Raw genomic sequence first — 22,792 nt, forward strand, 5'->3', positions numbered from 1 at the left:
GACCTGAGCCGAAGGCAGTCGCTTAACCGACTGAGCCACCCAGGCGCCCCGAGAATTCTTAGTTCTTCACTGAGTGTTACCAAAATTTTTCATCTCTGCCAATCTGGTAGGCAAAGTGTATTTAATTTGCAGGCCTTGGTGAATTAAATTGAGCACTGTTTTATGTATTTATTAGCTATCTGCATTTCTTTTTTAAAAAATTCATTTTAGAGAAAGATAAGAGAGATAGAGAGAGTGTGTGTAAGCGGGGAGGGGCAGAGGGGGAGGGAAGAGGGAGAAAGAATCTGAAGCAGCCTCTGCACTGAGCGCAGAGCTCAACCTAGGGCTCAATCCCACAACCAGGAGATCATGACCTAAGCTGAAACCAAGAGTGGGAAGCTCAACCAGCTGAGCCACCCAGGTGCCATCTGCATTTCTTATCCAATAAGTTGACTCTTTTATATCCTTTCTCCATTTTTCTATTGGAGTATTTTTGTCTTACTGATTTGTGAGAGTTCTTCATATGTATTACGCCTTTTCCATTCATGTAGCAAATATATTCTGCTTATACTTTATCTTTTGACTTTGTTTATGGTATTTTGACATACATAATTTTAAATTTCTGTGGACTCAAATTTAACCATCTTCAGGCTTCTGGATTTTAGGTCACATTTAGAATGGTGTTAGAAAATACAGAATATATACATGCTGCTTAGAGTAGGAGGCTATCTAGGAAACTTAATTTATAATCAGAAGCTTGCTCCAGGGGTACCTGGGTGGCTCAGTCGTTAAGCGTCTGCCTTCGGCTCAGGGCTCAGGTCATGATCCGGGAGTCCTGGGATCCAGTCCCACATCGGGCTCCCTGCTCAGCGGGGAGCCTGCTTCTCCCTATCTCACTCCCCCTGCTTGTGTTCCCTCTCTCGCTGTGTCTCTCTCTGTCAAATAAATCAATCAAATCTTTAAAAAAAAAAAAAAAAAACGCTTGCTCCATTTGTATAGATGGAGTTAAAGAGAACTGTGGGATGCTTTATTCAGATTATGGTAAGGCTAGAAGATTATCTCTGTCACACTGTTGGGTGTGCATTTCTAGTGACCAGAATATTTTTGCATCAAATAGTGTCTTGTTCCTTAAATAGCATCAAATGTTCTAAGTATTCAACTTTCCTTTTTCTTATTTCTCATCAGGCACCAAAAGCTTCTGTCATTACAATATTATGAAAGATTTTTTTTTGAAGGATAGGTTACAAATAATTAAAGTTTATTTTATGTCAGTTACATATTTCATTTGATGGCATTTTCTCACTTTGTCCTCAAATTCCTAGGGTTTACTCTTTGATCTTTCAGTACCCTATGCAATAAATTTCACTTCTTAGGATAGGACTGGGGCACATAGCACTGTGATCTGCACACACTGAAGGCTCAATAAATATTCTTGTGAATAAGCTCTAGAAAGAGAGGCTATTGTGAAACATACTTACATATCAGTATAAATTTGCTATAAAATTTTATCTGATGTTATACCAGTTACAGTTATTTTCTTCAATGGTCTTTTTCACAAGATGAAAGTAAGTTTACCAAACAGAAGAACTTTTCGAAGTATAAAATTGTTTGAAGTCTAAGTTGCTACACAATCAGATGAGAATGTGAATTTATAAAATAGATGAAAAACTATTTGCACCATGTACTATAATGTGATATTTGGAGCAGAAAATCAGTAGTTTTCAGCTATAAGATAGGAAATCATTTAGTATCAATTGATATTAAATTGGCACAATTGAACTAAATTAATGTAAAATGATTTGGTACAGAGCCCAATTTTTCTATTACTTTAAGTGGAATTTTGCATTAACTTATGTAACTGTAAATTTTCCACTACTCCCTATTTAATGTTCTAGCTGCATCATTCTGTAACTTGAATCTATTAAAAACTGTATAACATTCTACCAAAGATGGTCTATAAAAGAAATGGAAATTTATTTTGAATAGTATTCCACTCCCGAAAGCTTCAGAGGTAAGTAAAAATGTCTTGGATTTTATTTCTTGTTATTGATATTTAGATGCTTCTGTTTAACTTTTATTATTCAGTTGATTAAATATACCATAATTCTTTTTTAAAGTTGCAGGAAAAAAACAAACAGTAAGCACAGAGAATGGAGAGAAACTAAAACAAGCGTGGAATATAATTTGAGGAATGAGATTAATCATTATATTGCATTAGGAATGCTTTAGAGGTTATACCGGGTGAAATCTCCACGGTTTACACGGGGCTTTCGTTTCTCCTCATTTAGGAAATTTGTCTTGTTATTAAATACATTTACTCCTTTTCTTGTAATTAAAAGGTAATTTAATATTAAGGGAATAGTCTAACCAAAAATTTTTAAAAGTAAAGAGGAACGAAGAGCTCTTAGCTACACACTATTGTATCAATCTGGGAACTTCTATAACAGCAATGGAGACATGTAATAGGTCACTTCTTCCTGTCCTAGGAAAAGCGGCGCTTCGGAGGGGACAGGCCCTCCCCGAGTTTTTCTCCCCCGCGTAGAGAGCTCTCGGCGGTCAAAGGTCCGGGAGGCTGGATTCGAAACAAAAAAAATAAAAAGGGTAATAAAGACTTGCGTTAACTGGGGGTCAAAGGAGCGCAAGGGGTCTTTTCGCACTTCAAACACCTTGGGGGAGGGGTGAAGAGGCAGGATAAGAAGGAACCAAAATTCTCAACAAAGTCGCAAGGCCGCCGGGTCCCACGTTTCCAGGAAGACGGTGGATAATCGAGGAAGGCGGGGGAAAAACGGGTAGGTCCCCCGGGACTCCTTCAGCCCAAATTTCGATTTCCCTCCACTTCGCTCCGTCCCGTTTCCTTCCCCCCCCCCCCCCCCCCGCCAGGAGTCAAGAATAAATTGGTCGAGCGCCCGGCCTAGCCTAGTAGCCCAGTTCCTTAAGTCTCCCAGACCCTAGAGAGAGAGACCACGTTTTCTGGGAGTCGGGAATAGTGGGATGTAAAGAAAATTTTTTTTTTCTCCAGTGTCAAGCCTTCCTGGTAGAGAATCGGCTTGCTTTCTCTCCACAGCCGAAGCGAAAAGCAAACAAAACAAAACAGAAACTCAAAAAGCAAAACCCCTAAATCACTTAGGATCAGGTGCCAGAGTTCCGCCAGTAGAGTTCTTTTGGTGGGAAGGAGTAGGGACCGCGGGGAAGCGAGGGTCCGGAACTAGGGCGGAAGGCCCCTCGCTGGGGCGTGTCAGAGGAGGGGACAGGGAAGGGTGATGCCCGACTGGGCTGCCAACCTCGGGCTGCGCGCGGGGCGCAGGGGCCCGGGGGACGAGTTCCGACTAAGCCCAGTTTCCGATTTCCCACGGCTCGGGGCTCTGCCGGACATCCCTAACGACCTCCTTTCGGACCCCCTCCCCCCATTAAAGAAAGAGGAAACGCGGCCCACTCCGGTCCGCGGCGGAAGCGCTGCCAAACGAATGAGTAAGTCAGGCGCGGGCACGGCACCTTGTTTACCCCACTCGGCGGCGCGCCCCTGCGGGCGCCTCGTTCGCAGACGGCGTCGGAGACGCTGAACCCGGGAGGCAGTCGGCCACGATTGGTCGGTGATAGGGAGGAGGACGCTGGGAGACAAGCGTTGCAGTGCCAGCTCTCTGCCGCTAGATGCCGCTCCCTCCCAACAGGAGCCGAGCGCGGGTTCGTGGCCGACAGATGGCGCCTGCGCGTTCCATTCGCCTCCAAGTCGCCGAAGAGCGAACACCCCAAACAATCCCGAAGCGCCACCAAAAAAAAAAAAAAAAAAAAAAGAAAAAAAAAAGAAAAAAAAACCCGCCGGATCCGACCGCCACTTTCAAAACCCCCCACCGCTCTAGAACCGCGGGAGCTTCCGTCCCTGAGTAGAATTCGAGGGTGTAAAGAAGAGGAAGGGGAAAATATCTTGTACCAGCCCAGGGGTGAAGAAGCCCCCGGCCTGAGAAAGAAGGAAGGAGGAGTGGGGGAGGCGAACAGTCTCGTTGCTGCCTCTGTGTACGCTGAGGGGGGAGGTAAGTTATAAAATGGCGGAGGCGAAGCTTCTAGAAGTTTGGAGGGGCACCCGGAGGGCGCGGGGCCCACTGTGAGGTGTGTATGGTTGAAATAGGGCGCGAGAGAGGAGTTGGGAGGGAAAGAGAATGGGCACTCTGTTGCCATTTAATTTCCCCTCTACTCCCTTTGCTCCCAACGGGGCCAGCCATGGAGCGGGTGGCTAAGTCAAGACGGGGAGAAGCCTCCCCGTCCCCGCGTAACCCCCAACCCTTCTTTCTGCCTTCTCCCCCCAAGTGGCTACCTCAACACTACCAAGGAACTTCCAGCCCTCCTTCCTCCCTACCTCCTACTCCTAGAGTGGCTTTCTACTGCACGGACTCTTCTTTTCGACTACCCTCGCTGAAGATTCTCTCTTCCTTCCCTCGCCCAACTCTCCCTCGGGGCCTCCACGGAGACCCCCCCCCATGGGTGGCCCAAAATGGAGAACGCGGAGCAGCGCAAGATGGAGGCTCCGCTTCTCTGTGTAGCATTAGATTTAGGTGCCTTTTCTCCGGCAGGCTCTTAAGCCTGGGAGAGCCCAAACTGGAGGTGGGGTGGAGTGCGAGCCGTAGTCGGGGGAGGAAAGCCGGGGAGGCCGTGGCTGGGGTGGGGGAGAGCGCGGTATCGTGGTGAGGGGAAGGAAGAGAGCAAAATGGTGGTGCTGGGAACCTAGGGGGGAGGGGAGAAGCGGAGGCTCAGTTGTGTATATTTGGGCCTCGGACCGAGGGAGGCGAGGGAAAATCTACTCTGATCACACCCCTCCCTCGTGCCCCCTCCCTTCCCCTCTTTCCTTTCCTCCCTCCCTTCGCTCCCTCCCTCTCTTCCTCCCTTCCTAGAGAGGGAACAACATTCATGTGACGGGCCCCTCTGCTTCTCCCCCGCCCCATCATCTCCAGCGCGTGGTGGGGGAACTGCTTGGGAAAGCGATTGGCATCGATCTCTCCATCCCTTCTGAGGCCCGACTTCGGTCAGTTTTCTTCGGGCAACAATTTTATAAATAGGCTGGGGTCTGGTGGTGTTGGCCCCCGCGTGCAGACCTTGCCCCGAAGGGGGCCCTGCCTGCCTGGCATGGGAGGAGGGGGGAAGGGCGGGAGTGGAAGGCTGTTTGTTGGGGGGTTTTGGCGCCACTTTTGTTTTAGTTTTAGTGCTGCTTTTCGTTCCCACCCCCACCCGCACTGTCTTTCTCAAGGCACGAACTGAGCTGATCCTTGCCCCAGGTAGGCAGCTTCTGCTTTTTCCCTCCACACTTTTATTCTTGCTTGGGGTTGACTTTCTTTTTTCTTCTCTCGCGTACCCGGTGATCTGTGGACGGCGATTTTAGCACGAAAAGGGTCTGTTGGGCCATGGGAGAGAGAAGGTGTGGGAAACAGCATCAAGTAGTTCCGCAAAACTTTGAGCCCCGTTCCCATTTTCTTCTGGCCTACATTCGTAAACGTATTGTTGATTTCTGCCCTTTTTTTTTTTGTCGCGAGGAGGTCTTGTTTTGCCTTTAGTTTTTTATAAACCGCTGTACTTTCGACATTTAGTTTCCGCTCTCCCTTCGTGTATATGTCATTTTATTTTTAATTCTGAACTGTAATGGGTTTTATCGTGAGATTTTTCGTGCTGCAGTGTTCAGCTTTAATTTTTAATATTGCATTAGTTTCATCCGGCTTGTGAGACTTTCTCCTCGGTGGCCTAGAAATGTTTTATATGTTGTTGCCTACCACCCCTCCCTTCCCCCTCCCTCCTCCTCTCGCTTGGATGTAGTTTCTTAATTGAGGGTCATGGTGTTTGATTAAATGGTTATTTACAGTTTACACGATCTATCTATTAGAAACTTTTGATCTGTGGGATTAGGTTTAAGTAAACGAAAAGCTTGTGTTGCTTTGAAATGGTTCCTTAAAATGCGCGGGCCGCCCCCCCACCCCCCGGTAAAGCCCCATCTTCCCCTCGTACTGGAGTGTAAATTCCATACCCCTTTTCTCCCACGGACCGCCGTATTTCACGGCAGCCACACCCTGTATTTGTCTCTGTGGATTGGACTCATTATCAGCTTAATTTAGTGACTCTTAAACCACCATGATGGGACTTGCTTAAGCACGAAGCTTCTTTTCCTGTTTAGTCCTAGTGGTTAGTGTCGAAAGAGGAATAATCGAGGTTTCTTGATGAAACCTGGTGCGGTCCAACCTCTGCCTTTTTTCTGTTGTCTTTTTTCCTACTCCGGGCTGTTGGCGGTGTCAGCACCGCTGCTGGGGGCGGGGGTGGAGGGGAGAAAGAGTCGGGTTACCGAAGTGCGTCATTCCTGGCTCTAGCAGGGCCTGCTCGGGAGCTGCTGGTGTTTGTTACTGTCCTCGCAGCACTTTCCTGCCAACCTTCTCTCTCTGCGTATTGGTTAGGAGCAAGAGCAGGAGGCGGTCTTCTAATTCTGTAGCCTAGCGCGTTGCGTTTCAGGGTATATGTGAACTTATTAAAAAAAAAAAAACTGGCCCTGGAAAGTGGATACATTTCTGTTTAATGACATACAATACAGGTAGTTTAGACTTGCTTTCGTATATTTTCCAATGAACGGTGGGGTTAATTTTGAACATTTTAAACCACTTCGGTTAAAATACTTGGTTTTCTTTTTACATTGATATCAATCTATAATTAGGGATCAGAAGGACCAGTTAAGGCATAAGTGTTCAGTGGTTTTTCAAGTGGTTGAATTGTAATTTTATGACACATTATGTTAAATAGTCTGTTTTTTTTCGTTTTGAGCCGAGGTGCTATATGAATACAAGCTAATTGCAGATATTTAAGTTCATTTTCATCACATATTCCTTTTTATCCTTGTAGATATAATTTTAAATATGCCCTTTGGATCTTAAGAACTTTCTTAAAATTTCTTAAAGATGGCTATTTCTTTGTTTTTAACTGAATTCTTAAATTTTCCGCCTAACAAGTAGTTGTGTAGGGTGACAGTTACATTGCTAAATTCTTGACTTCTTGCTAATCTTTGATACTTCCGTATCTTTGGATTTTTCTCAGTGTACTTTTTGAGCACAGTGTCTTCTTAATTCTTTTCTGAAGATGATAATTGGAGGAGGGAGTGGTGGGAGGTAGAGATGAAACAAAAGTGGCCTTGAGTTGATTGTAGCTGGATGATGACTACAGGAGAGCTCATTGTACTACTATTCTCTCTACTTTTTTGTGTGCACTTGAAAACTTCCATAATTAAACCAAAAAATTTGAAGAAAAGATTTCAAATTGTCTTGGAATTTTGGTGTAATGACATAGGTTTGTATTTACATATCAATTATCTGCATGGAAAACTTGGCCTTGTATATAAGTGCTCACACAATGCCTGATGTACAAACTTTCAAAAAATATTTAAATTGAACCAATATAGAATAAGCAATATAAGTTCTTACTAATTGGCTGAACTTTAAATGTTTGTAACTTGGTCTGAATGTAGTCAACTTCTAGTTTCTTTTTTTAAGCCTTTGAAAACAGGAAAATTCCATTCTCAAAGTTTGTAAATTTTGCTTGTCTATTTCATTAAGTTGGAGTTACAGTGAGTCTGTATGAAAGGGATTTACTATTAATAGGAGGGGCTTTGGCAGTTGCAGTAAGTGACAGTGGAAGGGATTCGGGTGCCCTAGGGCGCATTCCTGGTAGGAAGATAGAGGTAGGAGTTGAATTCAGTTTCAGTATTTGGTGTTTAATGAATGGATAGAGAGGAGGATTGGAAAATAAATGTACTTATTAGCCATTCTTTCCCACTGTGAAATAACTAGCATTCTAAGGTATCAGACTGGCAGTGGGGGTGGGGTGGGTTCCTTTTTTTTTTTTAACTGATATGAAAACGAATGTTTACTTATAAAATGAGTTAAATCCCACCCCTTTAAGGATTTGGTGCTGTAGTTAAAAGTCGATATGTAAAATATTCTGATGTTTTCTATAAAGGACATTCTGACCATTACCCATCAGCAGTAAAAGTGCATTGCAATTGAAATCCTCAGTTTCCTTAATTAGTATATTTGTGAATTGCTCCTACACTCTTTGAAGGTAAGTGCCTTATTTTCTGCAGTTTTGTGTTGTCCAGTCAGGCTTTTTACCCCTATGAGATGTATTTTTGAATACATGTCAAAGTTCTAAAGGGAGTCCAAAATAATGGATATTTAATTTTTACGTTCGGTAAAGTGTGTTCCCTCATCATTATTAAAGCAAAATTCCGCCTTAGTCTAGGAACAGATATTTCATAACTGCTAATATTAGTCAGTGTATTCATAGTCAACATTTTAGCTTTAGAAGAATGTTATGAGAAGACATTACATATTTTGAATTCTGCAAATAATCTTAAATAGATGATGAGGATTGTGGCTTCAGATTTATTGTGGCAAGGTAACAGCTAAAATACTAAGCCAACAAATTATGAGTTTGGTAACTTTGAAGTCTGTTTAGTTAGGATTTTTTTTAAAGCCCAAACACTCCACATTTTAATGAAATTAAATCCTGCATTTCTTTTTCATTATTTTCTTTTTCAATCTTACCTTACTGACTGGTGGTTGTCTGAGGACCTATGTATTAAAATAGGTAGGAAGGGATGGGGAGCAGGCTCAGGCCCAAATAAATTATCTTTTGGGAATATAGTGTTAGATGTGAAAATATGCCTTGGACAGTTTAGTAGTGCTTAATATTCTGCATGTTTAACTGATGCCACCCACAGTCGTGTGTGGGAAGGGAGTAAACAGTGAATAGCATATTCTTTTTGTTTTTGGTTCTTTATAATAGATGGAAGACTCCAGTTTTTGATGCTGCAAGTTAACTTTTGAGTTTAAAATTTACATTGAATGGACACAATGATTTGTTCATTGTATCTTAGCAGGATAAGGTTCACATCTCTTTAATGTGGTGACGTTTGTGCCTCACATGTTGAGAAAAAACAACCTAGTCTTGTATTAGCATTTTGAAATTGCTATTAGTAGATTATTCAGATACTTGAAATGACAGTTATTATACAGTGGAGCACTACTGTATACCTATTTTGGAAGTTGGGGAGCTTAGCAAAAGAAAGGGATAGTCTCAGTTACCTATGGGTATCTGTATATACTGAAATGTGATTAATCATTGGAGAATAAAGAAGAAACTTTAAAGATCAAGGCTATTTTAAAAGTTCTTTACATTTTCCTTTTGTAGTTTTCTACATTTGTTACGTGTATAGGACTTCTAATTTGTGGTTCAATACTGTCGCTGTATAATATTTTCTCTATATCTCCGGCTATCATGAGCGGTGGTTATTGCATGTTCTTTCTGTTTGGCAAAGATAGTGTGAGAAAACAAAATTGTCAGTTAGATTTTTTTTACATGTCCTGGGTTGCCTGCTTTGCATTTAATTGAACCAAATTTTATATTTCTTCAGTGTAAGTGGTGTTGCTTGTGGAGTCTTAATTTTTGAATATGTACATTAAAAAAAAAAACTACATCTCTTTAGCAGCTGTGGTAATCTGCTACCTGAACTGTGTTCCTAATGTATGCTTGCTATAGTTCTATCTTTGATACTAACCAGAGAAAACAAGAAGTCTTTACATATGGTTAGTCAAGAGATTATTGAAATTGTTTTATACTCCCCATTCCTCCAAAGGAAGGAAGGGCGAATAATGTTAATGTTCTTTTTTATTTTTTAATTGAAAAATACAGTACTAGGATTGATGAGACCAACTAGAGAGATTTCTGTAAGCTCTTGATAATCTAATGTACACTCAAAGGTAAAATTTCTATTTAATGACAGACTGTTGTTAGAAGGGGAAAAAAGTAAGTCCTGTTTATACTTTTTGCATGCATAACATTGGTGTAATGGGATTTGGCCTATAACTTGTTGAATCCTGAGATACTCTAAGAAACTGTTAATTTAGTTTGAGTTCCTTTTGAATGTCAATAACTGTTTTAACATTTATTGTTTAATCTTCTTAGCTACGTTGCAAGATAGGTGGTTATCATTTTACAGATGGGGAAATTGAGGATCTCCGGGAATGAATGACTTGTCACAGGATAATAATTGATGGCCTGAATTCACACCCAAATTAATTTGGCCTCAAAGCCTTGGCACTTTTTTGTTGTTATTGTTAAAGTTCACCAGTTTCCCTTAACTAAGTGGTTTAGATCTTGGGTTATCTATCACCAGAAAGCATGTATCATTTTAATATTGCAAAATGAAGATTTTTTTTTCCACATGTAGTGCGAGGTAAATGCAGATTTTTACACTGGAGTTGCTGCCTAATGAAAGGTCTAAATTGTGTTTTACACTAAAAGTTGAAATAAATCTGAGCTTTGGTTTTGTTTGCATGTGCTTTTTTTTTTTTTTTAAGATTTTATTTATTTGCGAGAGAGAGAATGAGAGAGAGCATGAGAGGGAGGAGGGTCAGAGGGAGAAACAGACTCCCTGATGAACAGGGAGCCCGATGTGGGACTCGATCCTGGAACTCCAGGATCATGACCTGAGCGAAAGGCAGTTGCTTAACCAACTGAGCCACCCAGGCGCCCGCGTGTGCTTATTATACAAAAGTTCGTGTAATAATATGTTGAATTGTATTCTTGATTTTTTGTTTTTTTGGGGGGGGTCATACTATGGTAGATAGAGTGGTTTCACTGAATTTTTCCCCTTATGTCATTTATGTTCTATACAGGCTAAGTGTTGTTTATTGAGTGGTTAGATTTGAAATAAAATTTTACTTTTATAAATAAAAATGACTTTTATAATTCACTGCTCTGATTGATTCTGTAAGGGGATTTTGTTGTTATTTAATGGTACCTTAAAAATAATTCTTTCTTTGTGTTAGTATCTCTATTTGCTTCTAATTTCTATCTAGTTCATCTTTTCACTTTATTAAATTTTCTTGTTCTAATTTGTATAGGTAATAGTTAATATTGGTGTCCTGGATTATTATTAGGTTCATTAGTGATCAGTGACAGGAATCTTGGTCTCAGCTTTCTTTGCTTTTCCTCGTTTTCCTTTCTGCTTTTCATAAACTACAACTAGAACTTCTCTTATCTGAAGGACTGCTAGATGTTGGATAGCTGGCCTACAATAAATTAGTGGAGATGGGGTAAAACAATGTATAGTGCTTTTCATAGCCATGAGTCAAATTTATATATTTTATGTTAATTGTTCCCTTAAGCTTCATTCTGTGGGAAATAATTTTTCCAGTGATGCAGTCTTCTACCCCAGATTCTATCTTTGTTCAATATTGAGTCTTTTCATCCATATTTCTCCCTTTGTACTCCCAAGAATAGCAAGACCCTGGTGTTCTACAACAGAATTATGCCCCAAGGCATCCATTGTATATAATGAATTAGTTTCTCTCCTGTGTATCTGGAAAGATACTAGTTTTGTACCATTCTTGGGAGAATTCAGGAAATCGTCACTCAAATCATTTTGAGTTCTGTGGTTAACATTGTGGAACCCTGGATGAGAAAGGCTGAAAAATATTAAGGGTCTTGGTCTGGTGCTAAGCAGTTTTACTTTTCAGTTACTTTCCTGTCAGTAACCTTAATATAGCCTTATGTATGATAAAATGTGAATGCAATTGATAATATTGCTATCTCGGGATAAGTTGGTTAGTGTTGATTTCAAGCAGTTAGTGCTACTTAGTTTCAAAAAATTGAATGTGGGAAGTTAAATGCATTATATGATTCAAAACTTTTTATAAAAAGTATTTGACGGTGACTAACATTAGCAACAGTTAACACTAACTGAACTCTTACTCTCTGTCAGACACTGTTAAAATGCTTTACATGTATTACCTCACTTAATCTTCATGACCCTATTACCCATTACCATATGATTTACTGCTCAAACCAGGATACTTTTGAGAATGAACGGGGGGACACTAACTGGATGGCATTCTGGGATAATAGTATCAACTAGGACTGTCCCAGAGAAACTAGGATTTATGACATCCCTGATTAATATCCCATTTTTCAGGAGGCATCCAAGGCATAGGGAAGCTGAGTACATTGCCTAATTAGTAAGTGGTAGGAGGGGATTCACAACTTCTACAATTTATTTGGACGTGAAAGTGATTTAAATGACTTTAAACAGCCATATTCTGAGAGTTTATTTTTACTCTTGGGGGAATTTCTATTGGTGTGGGGTTGATTGTAAAAAACAAGAGACAGTGTTTTTTAAATTCTATTGAGTAGAATTTCCAGTTGGCTTATTTCAAGTTGACTATTGGACTTCTGAATGACTGTTGAAAAACAACTTCTGAGGTCCACTGAAATAAAAAAAAAGAAAAAGAAAAAGAAAAAAGCCAAGATAACTACTTTTACTATTTACATCTTTGTTTTTCTTATGTATTATTATTCAGACCACCCTTACTGTTTTCTTGGGAGGAAATGTTAATTGTACCCTCTTTCTTGGGGGTTCTTACGTGGAAAATTTCTTCTGAAAAGAAAACTGAAAGAGAAATAATTTTGTGACTAGGGAGAAGTGGTATTAGAAAGAAAAAGGTACAGTTTAGAGACTTATTTGAAGTTAAACTGATTCAGTAACATAATTTGAGATTTAAGTCTTATAGAGATTGAAGTGTCATTTCTTTTATTATTTTATTTAAAGATTTTTATTTGACAGTGCGAGCATGTGTGAGAGAGCACAAGCAGGGGGAGTGGCAGAGGCAGAGGGAGAAGCAGACTCCCCGCTGAGCAGGGGACGGAGTCGGGGGTGAGGGTGGGGGGGGATGGGGGCTTGATCCCAGGACCCTGAGATCATGACCTGAGCTGAAGGTAGACCCTTAACCAACTGAGCCACCCCAGGAGCCCCTGAAGTGTCATTTCATAAAATTAATACTTCTCCCTTATTTTTGGGTGACTTTTGTAGTTGCCTTCTGTTCCCACCTGTTTATATTTGTGGTACATCCTACCCCCCAAAAATGATTACTGTAGGGTTAATTCAAACATTTGGAGAAATGATTTCAGCATAATCTCAGATTAATACTATACTGTAAACTAAGATTTTTTTTTAGTGGGGGTGAGTGTTAGCTGATCTTTTGTTTAAGAAAAATTACTATTTTTTTAAGGTTTTATTTGAGAGAGAGAGAGAGAGTGGCAGAGGGCAAGGGAGAAGCAGGCTCCCCGAGTTCACTTAGTGGAGCCAGACATGGGGCTCCTGAACTCAGGGCTTGATCCCAGGACCCCAGGATCAAGACCTGAGCCAAAGGCAGACACTTAACTGACTGAGCCACCCAGGTGCTCCGGTAGAGAGCTGATCTTAAGAGGACTAAGTTTTTTCATACTTGGCTATTTTTTGGCCATTTTAATATTTCGTTGAGGAATTTGTGTGTTTTTTATCCCCTAGCTAGTTCACTTTTGGAGGTTTTGTTGGTGTCAATATTTTACAAACAACTGCAAGGTTATTAAGTAGGTCTATTTAATTTTGTAAGTCTTTTCTTTAGTTTATTAAATCCATCATGAAATTGGAAGTGGGGGGATTGCATTTTTGACCAGATTTGTGGGCCACATAGTCACTGGTAGACAAAAGGTTATTTTTGTGGATTTGGTTTATTATATGAAATTAATACAGCTGGTATGTATGTATATATTTATTTATTTAAAAGATTTATTTGTTTATTTTTATAGAGAGAGAGCCCAGGGCTAGGGGGAGAGGGAGAGAGAGAAACTCAAGCAGACTCCCTGATGAGCGGGAAACCGGATGCGGGACTCTATCCCACGACCATGAGATCATGACCTGAGCTGAAACCAGGAGTCCAACATTCAACTGACTGTGCCACCCAGGCACCCCTACAGTTGCTATTTTAAGCTATTGCTTGTTTTTAACCTAGGGCTCATGGATAGGGTAGAGGTGTGAGAACCCTATCAAATTATGTACAAAATGTATGTGTTTCTTCAGATTCTCAGAAGGGTTCATTGTTGTTATTGGCTGGTACTTAAAGTGCCTACAGAGACAGGATATACAATGGTCAACTAGATTACATAGTCCCTGTCCTTAGGTAATATTGTCAGTTGGGCTTTATCACCCCAAAGGGGTTAAAAACAACACTTGTAAAAAACACTACATACTGGGATTACTATATATTAAAGAATGTTAGGCTAAAACCAGTAGCCATCAATGCAGTTGTTTTTGATATGGTGTCCTTAATTTGAGATTAGTGACAAGTATTTTTTTTTTAAGATTTTTTTTTTTTTTAAAGATTTTATTTATTTATTTGACAGAGAGAGACACAGCGAGAGAGGGAACACAAGCAGGGGGAGTGGGAGAGGGAGAAGCAGGGTCCCTGCAGAGCAGGGAGCCCGATGTGGGACTCGATCCCAGGACCCTGGGATCATGACCTGAGCCGAAGGCAGTCGCTTAACCGACTGAGCCACCCAGGCACCCGTTTTTTAAGATTTTATTTTTAAGTAATCTTTACACCCAATGTGGGGCTTGAACTCACAATCCTGAGATTAATAGTCACATGCTCTACTGACTGAGCCAGCCAGGTGCCCCTGGTGACAGGTATTTTTAAGGACTACTCTGAAAAGCTTTGGGGGAAAAATAACAATTGAGGACTGTAAGTGTAGCCTTGGAATGCTTCAGTCTTTGATTGTTAATAAACAAAATTAAAAGAGCCCATGATCATCCCCTGTAAGTAGTTACTGTTATCCAGAAATTGAGATCTTCTAAATGATGTTATGGTTTTGTGTAAAAGCAAAAGAGGCAATTGGCAATCATTTTTTTTTAAGATTTTATTTATTTGTGAGGGGGAGAGAGAGTGCATGCACAAGCAGGGGAGCAGCAGGCAGAGGGAGAAGCAGGCTCCCTAAGGAGCAGGGAGCCCGACTCGGGAGCCTTGTACCTAATTTGCAAACTTTGTGGCAACTAGAATGTTACTACAAAGAACATGGTTAATATCCTCTTTAAAAAGGCCTTTTTTGTGGTTTAAAGAAATAATATTAAAGATAGTTAGGAACATGAACCTTTGAGAATTTCCCTTTTACACTAAAGAAATAGAGAAAATGTAGGAAATATTAGCAAAGCCATAATATTTTTCCTTTGGGATATATCCCTCCCTGTTTCCACTACTCATTCAGGCCAAAAGACATTCCTCAGACTTTATTCCTGGCAGGAGAATTGAGGAAGTGGTGGTAGCCATGGTTGGCAGGGAAGCTGAAGCATGAAGGTATGTTTTTGAAAAGCAAATTTGTCAATGACAAATGGATTTTTCCAGCTCTGTGTATATGTACTTTTTTGAGTTTTGATTAAATATCAATGCATAAAGTGCTACTATTCATTGAGGAATATTCAGTAGTTGCATTCATATTTGGGTGTTCTAAATTTACTTGAAAAATTTCAGAAGGATTATTTGGACAATATGGGATTATATTAGGAAAGATTCTTTACTGGGAAATTATTTCCTAAACTTTTGAAGTTAGACTGAAACAGGTATCCAGGTTGTTGCATAAAAATAGCAAATCTAACATGAAGGGTAATTATTCGTGTGTGTGTATGAATATATAGTGTTTAAATGTACAATATTGGTGAATATCCATATTTATCTCTTTTAAGTAGATTGTTAACTTCTTCAGACTAGGAATTGTGTTTGTTTTTTTTTTAAGATTTTATTTATTTATTTGAGAGAGAGAATGAGAGACAGCACAAGAGGGAAGAGGGCAGAGGGAGAAGCAGACCCCCTGCTGAGCAGGGAGCCTGATGCGGGACTCGATCCTGGGACTCCAGGATCATGACCTGAGCCGAAGGCAGTCGCTTAACCAACTAAGCCACCCAGGCGCCCTAGGAATTGTGTTTTTATCTAATTTTGAATTCTTGTGTCATGTGGTATGTTACACAGATTCTCAAATGATAATTGAATTAAAACCTTAGGTTTTCTAGAAATCTAACCCTGCATTATAATTACATTATTAATGTTTATATTAAAGAGCTGTGTGTTGGAAGAGAAGTGGTTAATGAATTTCCTCTAGTTGTTTTTGCAGTGATGATAAACTTTAAAGTTTGTATCTCTAGGATATCATTTACAGCATCTACTAGATGGCAAGTTGTAGTACGTTCTCCTAACACTGACTTTTTTATTTCTTAAACCCTGTGATGTAGTTCGTGGTATTTTCATTTACTGAGGTTCCAGAATGGTTAAGTGACTTGCCTAAGTTCATTCAGCTAGTAAGTAAGTGGCAGAGCCTACTTTTGAATCCAATTTTGCCCAATTCTAGCATACTTCTTTACATGGTGATACACTGCCTCCCAGTGGGGTGATTTATAGATTTCTTAGTGATAACTTTTTTTGGGAAAGAGAATAAAAGGAGATAGTAATTGGGGCACCTGGCTGGCTCAGATGGTGGAACATGCGACTTGATCTCAGGGTCACGCGTTCAAGCCCCACATTGGGTGTAGAGCTTACTTTAAAAAAAAAAGGAGAGGGGCGTCTGGCTGGCTCAGTTGGTGGAGCATACAGCTCTTGATCTTGAGGTCATGAGTTCTAGCTCCATGTTGGCCATGGAGCCCACTTAAATAAATAAAAATTTTTAAAAAACAGACAATAATCCAGAATTTTTGGGACTGAGGAGGAAGTTAAACTTCTCAAAGTAGTCAGAGGACTTTTGGAAATTAAGTAGGAGAAAGGCTTTTTTTTTCCTGCTCTGAGAATTGAAAGCACATTTAAAAAAATTTATTGTTTTAAAGATTTTATTTATTTGAGAGAGACAGAGAGAGCATGAGCGGGGGTAGGAGCAGAGGGACAAGCAGACTCCACACTGAGTACGGAGCCTGACGAGGGGCTTGATCTCATGACCCTGAGACCATGACCTGAGCTGAAATCAAGAGTCAGACGCTTAACCAACTGAGCCACCCTAAATTTATTTTTTAATTCCAGCTTAATTAACATTCAGTGTGACATTAGTTTCAGGTGAATAGTATAGTGATTCAGCAATTCTGTACATTACCCAGTGCTCACCACAATAAATGTACTCTTAATCCCCTTCACCTATTTCACCCACCTCCCCTCTGGTAACCATCTGTTTGTTCTCTATATTTAAAAGTAGGTTTTTTTGTTTTCTCTTTTTTTTCTTCATTTGTTTTAGTTCTTAAATTTCATATATGAGTGAAATCATGGTATTTGTCTTTTTTTGACTGACTTCACTTAGCATTATACTGTCTAGATCAATCCATGTTGTTGCAAATGGCAAGATTTCATTTTTTATGACTAATATATATACACCACATCTTTTTTTTTTTTTTAAAGATTTTATTTTCTAAGTTATCTCTACACCCAACTTGGAGCTCAGACTTACAACCCCAAGATCAAGAGTCACATGCTCCGCTGACTGAACCAGCCAGGCGCCCCTCCACCACATGTTTATCTGTTCATCTATCGATGGACAGTTAGGTGCTTCCTTATCTTGGCTATTGGAACTGATCCTGCAACAAACATAGGGGTGCATACATCTTTTCCAACTAGTGTTTTTGTATTCTTTGGGTAAATACCCAGTAGTAGAATTACTGGATCATATGGCAGTTCTTTTTTTTTTTTTTAAATTGTTATGTTAATCCCCATACATTACATCATTAGTTTTAGATGTAGTGTTCCATGATTCATTGTTTGTGCATAACACCCAGTGCTCCATGCAGAACGTGCCCTCCTCAATACCCATCACCAGGCTAACCCATCCTCCCACCCCCCTCCCCTCTAGAACCCTCAGTTTGTTTTTCAGAGTCCATCATCTCTCATAGTTCGTCTACCCCTCGGATTTCCCCCCCTTCATTCCTCCCCTCCTGCTATCTTCTTCTTCTTCTTTTTTTTTTTTTCCTTAACATATATTGCATTATTTGTTTCAGAGGTACAGATCTGAGATTCAACAGTCTTGCACAATTCACAGCGCTTACCAGAGCACATACCCTCGCCAGTGCCTATCACCCAGTCACCCCATCCCTCCCAACCCACCCCCCACTCCAGCAACCCTCAGTTTGTTTCCTGAGATAAAGAATTCCTCATATCAGTGAGGTCATCATATGGCAATTCTATTTTTAGTGTTTTGAGGAACCTCCATACTATTTTCCACAGTGGCTGCACCAGTTTGCATTCCTACCAACAGCGATCAAGGATTCCTTTTTCTCCACATCCCTGCTAACACTTGTTGTTTCTTGTGTGTGTGTGTGTGTTAAAGATTTTATTTGAGAGAGAACGAGAATGAGCGGGGGAAAGAGGAAGAAGCAACTCTCTGCTGAGCAGGGAGCCTGATGCAGGGCTCGATCCCAGGACCCCAAGATATGACATGAGCTGAAGGCAGAAGCTTAACTGACTGAGCCACCCAGGCACCCCTCTAATGTGTTTTTTTTTTTTAAGTAAACTCTACTCCCCCAATGTGGGGCTTGAACTCATGACCCCTAAGATCAAGAGTTGCATGCTCTACCAACTGAGTCAGACAGGCGCCCCATTTCTTGTGTTTTTGATTTTCTTAAGATTTTATTTGAGAGAGAGTGCGCGAGTGCGTGTGTGAGCACACCCACATGAGCAGAGGGAGGGGCAGAAGGAGAAGCGGACTCTGCTAAGCAGGGAGCCTGATGTGGAGGCTCAATCCCAGGACCCTGAGATCATGACCTGAGCTGAAGGCAGATGCTTAACTGACTGAGCCACCCGGGTGCCCCTCTTTTTTTTTTTTTTTTTAAGATTTATTTGAGAGAGAGCGTGAGTGGGGGTGAGGGACCGAGGGAGAGAGAGTTTCAAGCAGACTTCCTGCTGAGCATGGAGACCCACTTGTGGGGCTTGATCCCACAACCCTGAGATCATGACCTGAGCCAAAATCAAGAGTCAGACACTTAACCAACTGAGCCACCCAGGCCCCCAGAAAGGTTTATTTTCTACCAGTAGCTGATAGAGGATAAATCATTCTCAGTCTGAAGTTAATATGTGATGGGTCATATTTTGTAGTAAGCATCAAGTAACACCTAGAAGAGGATTGGATGGGGGGAAGATGATAAAACTTGTTATAGTCTACCTGCCTTAATCCTCAGTAATATTGACATCTGAATTAAGTTTTAGTAATTAGGGACGCCTGGGTGGCTTGGTCAGTTGAGCGTCTGCCTTCGGCTCAGGTCATGATCCCAGGGTCCTGGGATCGAGTCCCATATTGATTGGGCTCCTTGCTCGGTGGGGAGCCTGTTTCTCCCTCTGTCTGCCACTCCCCCTGCTTGTGTGCTCGCGCTCTCTCTCTCGACAAATAAAATCTTTTAAAAAAATTTAGTAATTAAACTTGTTACAAACTATGAAATAAAATGTTATCCAAAGCATTGTTGGCATATATCTCACTACTAGTGTTCCTACTAAAGGACAATAACACTAATAGGAAAATCTGTTCAGGTAAATTGGTCTAAGTCCAGGCAACATGTCAATTTGTGTTTTTTGTTTTTTTCATTTTCTCCTGTCTCCGTTTTCTGCTGCTTTTCCACTTCCAGTATCTTTTACGATTTCTAAAATTCTCCATGGGAAGTAGAAACGTTTTGATGGTGATTTCCTTTTTAAAAAAAAATTTTATGCTATTACTACTAACACTAGATAACCAAATGCTAGGCACTGAAATAGAAGTGATTTCAAAAAGTAACCCATTTAATCCTCCTAGCAGCCCTGTGAAGTGGGTACTATTATTATTTCCTGTTTATAGTTGAGGAAACAGAGGTGCGAGCAAAAATGTACAGTTGTCCAAGGATACTTACCTAGGAAGTGGTGGAGATTTGATGTGAACCCAGGCAGTCTGGCTATAGAGTCCATGTTCTTAACGCTGCATATAGCACCATACTGCTGATTAGTTGACAATAATGTGAATGGTTTCCTTATCTTGGCAGTATATTATTTTAAGTAACTGTATTTAATTGTAGAGTGAGGGGGTCAGCAGAGGATTGGGCACATTTCTGATTCTCAGGTTTCCAGGGTGTAAAATAGGTATAATCCCATCTGCTTTATGTTATTATTTTTTTTAAAGATTTTACCTAATAGTGAGAGAGAGAGAGAGAGAGGGAGCAGGGCGTGGGGCAGGGGGAGAGGGAGAGGCAGACTCCCCACTGAGCGAGCTTGGGACTCCGGGATCATGACTCAAGTTGAAGGCAGATGCTTAACCGACTGAGCCACCCAGGCACCCCTATCTGCTTTATGTTATTATGGGGATTATATAACAGTACTTTTTCTGAGTGTTTTCTGTGTGCTGGACAATATATTGAGGGTTTTGCCGGCATGAGAGGTGCCCAGATAACTGTAATATTTCCATTTTTTGAGTACATCCCATTGGTCAGATAACTTGACGAAATATACTACCTTCTTATATTTTGTAGGGGATGTTTTATACTCAGTTTACAGATTGGAAAACCGAGGCCTAAAGAAATTAGGTAATTTGCCCAAATGATTTGCTTCCTACCTCAGGGCATTTGTATTTGCTGGTCCCTCTGCCTGGCTTGGTTCCTCATTTATTCAGGACATTTTTTTCAAGTAGCCTTTCAGTGAAGCATTCCTTGGTCATGTTATATAAAATAATATCCTTTGCCTCCAGCATTCACTTTCCTCCTTAACTCTGGTATTGTGAGACTCACTAGACTTTATTTGTAAGCTGATCCTGAATTAAACTGATTGACTCTTTTTTTAAAGATGTTATTTATGTTATTTGTCAGAGAGAGAACAAGCAGGGGGAGCAGCAGGCAGGGGGAGAAGCAGGCTCCCCGCTGAGCAAGGAGCCTGATGCAGGACTCCATTCTAGGACCCTGAGATCATGACCTGAGCTGAAGGCAGATGCAACGACTGAGCCACCCAGGCGGCCCAGACTGATTTACTTTTTTTTTTTAAAGATTTTATTTATTTGACAGAGAGCGGCACAGTGAGAGAGGGAACACAAGCAGGGGGAGTGGGAGAGGGAGAAGCAGGCTTCCCACTGAGCAGGGAGCCCGATGCGGGGCTCGATTCCTGGACCCTGGGATCATGACCTGAGCCGAAGGCAGACGCTTAACGACTGAGCCACCGAGGCTCCCCAAACTGATTTACTCTTAAGGCACCAAGATGGGCATTCCCTGTAATAGAGAACTGCTGTGGTATGTGCTTGGGCCTGTTTTGGGGTGGAGTAGAGAGATCGCGAAGTCTTGTCTTAACAGTTTTTAGAAGCCTTTTCTCATGAACTGCCTTCAATTCCAGGAGGAGCATGTGCACTCAGCTCAGTTTCTAGGTTCTGTGAAGCCTTTTATCTCTTAGTAGAGGTGTGCCTTCCAGCTTCTTACTGTCTTCACTTTCAATCCCCTCATTTTGCCTAAAGAGTTGTTCATTGAGCTTTTATTGTGTATTTGTAATGAGCCTAGTGTGGAGCTAGATGTGAAGTAGGGAGTAGGCTTCAGACAGGAGGATTCCTAGTTTTGCCGCTTAAAGTTAGTAGGAAATAACATACATATAACATACGTATATACAGATGTACATATGTGTGTGTTTAAAAGAACTGCCATGTATTAAAACATTTAATAATGATGTTTTAGTTAATATTTTGATAGCACGTAAGTCATTATTTTATGATGCCCTGGAATGCATACCTCTTTCTTTGTTTCTACTTCTTGAAAAATTTCTTGCAATGATTTATGTAGTTAGAACACAGTAGTGATAATATGGTACTATGCTCTTGCATTTAAATGGTAGCTGATTTTGGAGAGAGGGAGACGACTTAGATTTTAGATAACTTCACCCTTAAGCTGATGTTGTGCAACCGGAGTTCAATAGATAGAAGAGCAGGAGATATGTTAGGGATTTCTATGCATAGAGTACATTGGCTTTTAGAGGGGAGAACTTATAAAAAGGATCAGAGGGTCAGGGGTGAAAACTCATTGTTGGACAGGAGGAAGAAGTAGGACCATTGATAGAGAGTGGTCAGGGAGATAGATAATCTAGGAAAATGTAGAATAAAATCCGTAAGTGTCTACATTTGAAAAGAATCCAGATAGCATGTTCTCTCCTTTGGGAGATGCCTTTAAATTGTATACAATATAAAAACTAGTTCCAATTATGTCAAGTTGAAATTATCTTTAAAGCTGATAATAACCAATGATTATCCTTATGTAGATTGTTTTCTTTGTGGCATCTCTTGGGAGTTGGGTTCTTCTTGCACACTGGGTCCCAAGTTACCAAGAATAAGACTAAGCTGGGAAGTGGTCTAGGACAAGGAAGGGCATACCTGGCTTACTACTTTCTAAAAAGTCAACTAAAAATTCATTGGAATTATTTTGTATGAAACATTCAGAGAACCGATTGTACTTAAATATGTGAGTGGTATTAGTACACTGCAGTTTGATGTCTTCTGCACAGCAGTTTATGATAATTATGATTGGAGTTTGCTGGAGTCTATTTTGAAAAGGAAAACCTTTTTTCTTCCCTCTGTACTTCTATGTGAAATAAAGTGTGTAGGTAACCACTTCAGTTTTCTTCAAGTTTTGTGGAAAAGCTATCTTGGGTAGAAATAATACCAGACATGAGTATCTTGTAAAATCTTCTCACTTTTCTGCTTCTTAGGATAATATTACAAAGAGAAATTACTGTTACTGATCTGGAAAACTACCCATAATTCTAATGCTTTCTTCATTCCAAAAATATTTTTAAAATTTTGGTAAATGTAAAATTTACCATTTTAAGTGTACGGTTCACTGACATTATTCATTGTTGTGCAAACATTACCACCATCCATCTCCAGCATTGTTTCGTCATTCCATAATGAAACTCTGTACCCATTAAACAACTTCCTATCTCCCCTCTGCCCTCAAACAGTCCCTGATAAGCCAGTGTTC

At 40.6% G+C, this 22,792-nt stretch overlaps 1 protein-coding gene across 7 annotated transcripts in view; it reads left to right on the forward strand.

Annotated features, from left to right (window-relative positions):
• The first annotated feature begins 3,426 nt into the window (after positions 1-3,426).
• STAG2 (STAG2 cohesin complex component) overlaps positions 3,427-22,792 on the forward strand; it is a 133,247-nt gene continuing 113,881 nt past the window's right edge. For 2 of the 7 annotated variants that reach the window (XM_045882152.3, XM_054509117.2), the window contains exon 1: positions 3,779-4,007. The gene's annotated coding sequence lies outside the window, so the exon portion shown is untranslated. Of the gene's footprint in view, positions 3,448-3,778; positions 4,008-4,062; positions 4,084-4,554; positions 4,576-4,607; positions 4,994-5,148; positions 5,244-22,792 lie in introns of those variants that run through there. The other 5 variants (XM_054509116.2, XM_064574543.1, XM_064574545.1 and 2 more) reach the window with 5 other exon arrangements.

The sequence above is a fragment of the Mirounga angustirostris genome, unplaced genomic scaffold (assembly GCF_029215605.1).
Source record: "Mirounga angustirostris isolate CCGP_5_RB_7025 unplaced genomic scaffold, mMirAng1.0.hap1 SCAF_11, whole genome shotgun sequence".
NCBI lineage: Eukaryota > Metazoa > Chordata > Mammalia > Carnivora > Phocidae > Mirounga > Mirounga angustirostris.